The following is a 5,085-nucleotide window of genomic DNA, read 5'->3' on the forward strand; positions in this document are numbered from 1 at the left end:
TGCTGTTTATCTGCCTCTCAACATCAAATCCCAAACGGCTCTTTCAGATGAGGCACTCAAAATAGCTTATATCTTAAATTTAACTCATTGTTTTAAAACTTAAGGCACCATCCATCTGGGAACAGGAAACATGTAGTAAGGTAAACAGAACAGAAAACATTTTTGTCAAATTTTACAGAGGTTGGATTTTTAATTCCTCCAAGCCTGCTTCCCTCTGATACAGCAAAGAGATTTAGGCAGCGGCACGAAGAACGAAGTGGGTTTCCAAACAAAATCAGTTTAGGAGCTTATGGGAATCTTAGAGCTGTCCCCAGCATGCAATCCAGGCTAAGAAACACCAGCCTGTGAGGGGTAAACAAGAGAAAGTTTAAATTAGGCTAAACAGAGACCTGTACTGTCCCCCTTGGACTGCTGCTGAAAGCTGAGCAAGCTCTTTTAAAGGTACCACATACAAGAGACCTTCGCTAGGGTTTGTAGAGCAGCACAGCCTTGGAGTGGTGCTTCTTCCTCATCTCGTGGAGTCAAACACGTAGGGCACAAGTCCTTACTTCTGCCAAACACAAAGCTGTGACCTCAGCACAAGTGACCAAGGCACTGTTTTTCTCGTGCTGTGTGTGCATAGGAAGTTAGGCTCCCACCGGCTGCGAGCAGAGGGAGCGGGCATTTATGTATCATTCCCCTGTTACCAGCGGTTCAGACCGACACAGTTTCCCTTTAGATGGAAGAAGCATGTAAGGTTCTACAAGGCAACTCTAGCAATATTCAGCTTTTTTCTTTTTCTTTTTTTTTTTTTTTAAAAAAAAAAGGATAAAAAAGGAGAATGCGTAGGTTTTTGCTGTTCAGGTGCACAGCATGATTTTTTAGATCAGTAACAAGCGTATCTGCAGTTACAGCAGTGCTGTCTATTTATGGATTCCTTTAGTGTGTTACCACTCACTGACCATGGAATGAAAACACACTGCCAACAAAACAGAAAAAAAAAAAAGGGAGGGAAGGGAAACAACTGAAAAAAACCCTGCACAGTGATGCAAGTAGGGAAGCATGCCCCATTCATTCACATAATGAAAAGGTGAAGACTGTTAGCAAAGAAAAAGATTCCATTTAAAAATCCATGGTATTTAAGTCTTTTTTCTTCCAATCCGAGCTGTCAGAAATCTCTCTCATAATTTCAGTCTCCACAGAAAGGTACTAAGTAGAAACTTCAAAAGAATACTGCTATTGTGTTTAAAAACCTTTCCAACCAAATGGTGTCTCAGGCAGCCACACAACAGTGTGGTTTTCTGACTCACAACCCTTCTCACTCACTCTGATCTTCCCTTCACTTCAAGCCTGAACGCTGATTTGTCTCTTCAATTGCTCACTAGTCTGAAAAAGAAAAAAAGAGTAACTGCATTTAAAATATTGAGTCAATTTTGTTCTAGGCTTAATACAGCAGCATGATACAATCTGCAATGATACAGATTTTTTCCCTCCACCAGCTAAGTCTCTGGGGCATTTTATGGAATAAAATATTTTTAAGAGCAGCATCACATAAAGAAAGTTTTTAAAATAGATTTAAAAAACAAAGAGCAGTTCAGCATATGCATTATCCATGTGCAGCTAGTTTGGCAGCTGTAACATGGAATTACTTAAAGCTTGCCCACAGTTTTTTTTCTCTCTCTTTTTTTTTCTCCCCTACTTCTGGCAGCATGATCATGGAAAACATTAGGCCAAGACTATTATTAATACAAGTTTCTAACCTAGGAAGTTACTCTTTATTTCTGCCTGCTGCTACCCAGCTTCCATAGCTAGTTTTGCCTGGTCATCTATTTACAATGAATGCCATTTCAAAAAGATACGATATTCTCTAAGGTAAGCTGAAAAACATGAAACATTTAACTAAATTTACTGCTGGCTGTGGTATATAACCTCTTTTTTTAAAAAAAGTAATATAATTCCCTGCTCTATTTGCATGTACTCTTACAGAAGTGATATGAATAAACAGAAAGACACAAGTGAGCAAGGAAAAAAAGGTAAAGAATTTGAAATATTCTTTTACTAGCAAAACTGTCACTGTTTTCAAATGGCTGCATCCATTCATAGTTTTAGTGAGCTAAAGAACCATTTCCAGGTGCAAAACTATCTGGGGAAAAAAAAAAAAAGACTGAAAGAGACTCAGTTAAATCAAGATATAGCCAAAGAGGGGGAAGAGATTGCAGCTACTCTCTTGCCGTGGTGGTGCTGAGGAAACAGAAGAAGGAACAAGGGTGATGGCTGTAGCTTACCTAATCCCCTCCCTCTGCAAATCCATCATTTTTGCCTGTGCTTCAATCGTACCTGAGAACAGATGTTTACATTTGCATTTACAACTATATTTATCCAAGTCAACTTTCAATCATTTGGAGTGAATTATAATAGGACCAAAATGGTCACAGTCTCCATTTTTGACATTTTCACCTTACAAATAAGTAATTATTACAAATTATTAATTTAAAAAAAAAAACACTGCATAGTTGGTAACTATATTGATAATATGTACTATTTCTGCTGCCATGTTCTGGGTAGTATCTTGCAGACTGTATGTTTACCACATCTATTAACGATATATAATAATCCTTTCTAATATGATTCAATTTACAGATTTCTGAATACCACTGAAAATTTGGCAAAAAAGACCCACACCTTAAAGCACTAGCATATATGTGAACAGAAGTAGTCAGTTTAGAGTGCCAAACTCCTTACAAGTATCAGTGCACTTATGGTGTCATTGGCCTCTCCTCACCCTGTCAATACAATCCTACAGCTTTTCCACCTATTCCCCCAATACAATTTTCATCCTTTTTGGCCAAGAACTGGCAGGTATTAGATTCACATGGGAGACTGCATACCTGCTCCCAGATGTTGTCTTCGCATCCATGGTTCAGTCAAGAAAACAGAAATGCAGTAAGTCCTCCCCAAGCCTCTTCAGGTTACAAAAAGCGTCTTTGAAGTTCCAGATGCTCTAAGAGGTGTCCAGAGAGCATGTATGATTTACTGAAAGCTCAAATAAGGTTAATTTTCACAGCAGACTCCCCACCCCTCGTTGCCCAAATACTATTCCTTCATCATCACAGAACTCAGCTGCAGACCAAGACCCTTTTACAGTACACGAAGGCTGCGCAGGGGCTGCCTGCTGTTGTTAGAAATACTAAGTGAAATAGCTTTCTTCTTTTTAAAGTGAGCTGATCCAATTCAGGGAGAGGTATCATGAGACTAGAGAAAGGTAGACTACTTTGCCAGCGCATGGTCCTAGAGCTTTTGTACCTCAACCATCCCCACTCAAAACAAAAAAGCAATGCTTAGCCATATGGCCAATACTGGAATGAAGATGTTCTCAGCCTAGCAAAAACACACTACCATGTCAGAGAGTCTACTGGTGGCAACATTATAATTCTAATTTTAAAAACGCCAAATCTATTTTATCCCCTTAAATACTGTATTTCAGTCCACTAATTCTACTCACATATTCTTCATTCCCAACAGAATCCGCAGTTAATCCACAAACTATTTAAAATTAATAGCATCTTTAACTACAGAGAATTGCCATCTTCTTGCTAAAATTCAGCCAAAAAAAGGTAACAATGAAAGACTTGAATCAGGGAATTAAGAGTTCGTATGACTCTTTGTAAAACTAAATCATAAGGCTTTTCTGTAGCCATATATAGGAACAGGTTAGCATGGTATTTAAATCATTGGGCAAATTTACTATTAAAATAGCTTATTATGCAAATGTCAGTTAAGGAAGCACTGGTTAGCTCAACTGAACTGCATTAAAAAAAAAAATAATCTGAAATCTGTTTTTTTCAACAGTCATACAAACCCTAATGGGAGTTTTACGGGCACTTTCCTAGAAGGAAGAATACAGTACTCATGTCTGGGAGATGAAAAATCCCAGCTACTTCCCTTCATGCACATTTAAGAATCTAACCCTTATTAAGTTTACCTAAGAGTCCAAATGGAAGAGAAGACTCCAAGATGAAATGTTCAGGAGGATTAAAGATTTAAAAAACAAAACAAAACAAAAAACCAACAACAAAACCATAGGCATTAAGAAAACAAAAACTTTTCCTCTCTTACATACTCAAGTAGTCCTAGTTTTAGTGGAAATTATTCTTCTTGTGAAAAAAAAAGTTAAATTAGTCAACACATGACATGCTTTTAGAATAGCCTTCAGTGAATATACCATTTGGACAGAACAAATGCACAAATAAGGCAAAGTAGTGCACTGGAATTGTAATACAAATTAATTAATTGGGCCATAGAACACAATCCCAGAATTTTATGGAAAGGGGAAAGAATAGATTAAAAAAATAAATAGTAAGATTATTTTTAATTTTTTTTAAAAAAGACTGGATAGCAATGCAGTTCTGCAAACTTCTGTGCTCACTGCTCTGAAATCTTGATACCAAAGCTTGTGCATTTCATGAAATAATTTCATGTCAACCCATAAGACAACGGTTGTAGATTGAGAAAGAAAAAATAAGGAATCTGTGCGCTCAGATCTCTGTTTCAATTCAGGCACCAGAGCTAACTAACGAGTCAAAGAATAAGGCAGGCAATAAAAATCTTTCTTTTTAAGGGGGACAAAGTTTTACGTTGCTCATAGTTGTAAAAAAATTGAAATGGGTTATAAGTTAAATCCAAACTTTCACTTCCTATCTTGCAAGCTTGAAACATGACCATATACAAATTTTGTTAACAGGAAATGAACCAGTCTTTTGGGTAAATTCTGATCGTGGGAAAGGTTCTTTGACAGTACAAGGCATGTGACTGCAGAGTTAAAAATCTTTAACATTAAAATATGAGTTCATACAATCACCTTATTCCAACATCTCTTCACTCATTTATTCAGCCTGTTCAAATCTCATGTATTCGTATTCCAGTGCATTTGTTTGCACCCCATGCAGAAGCCACTGAAGTATGGCGGAGTAGATGAAAGCAACGCGATTCAACTTGTGTGTTCACCCACTGCCCATTTAAATCTACTAGCTACTCATGGGTAACTGTTCTTAATTAATATAGAGTTTTTCCTCTTTGTACTTCAATGATCGACAAAAGACAACCAAG

This window comes from Chlamydotis macqueenii, chromosome 3, assembly GCF_036417535.1.
Source record: "Chlamydotis macqueenii isolate bChlMac1 chromosome 3, bChlMac1.mat, whole genome shotgun sequence".
Lineage (NCBI taxonomy): Eukaryota > Metazoa > Chordata > Aves > Otidiformes > Otididae > Chlamydotis > Chlamydotis macqueenii.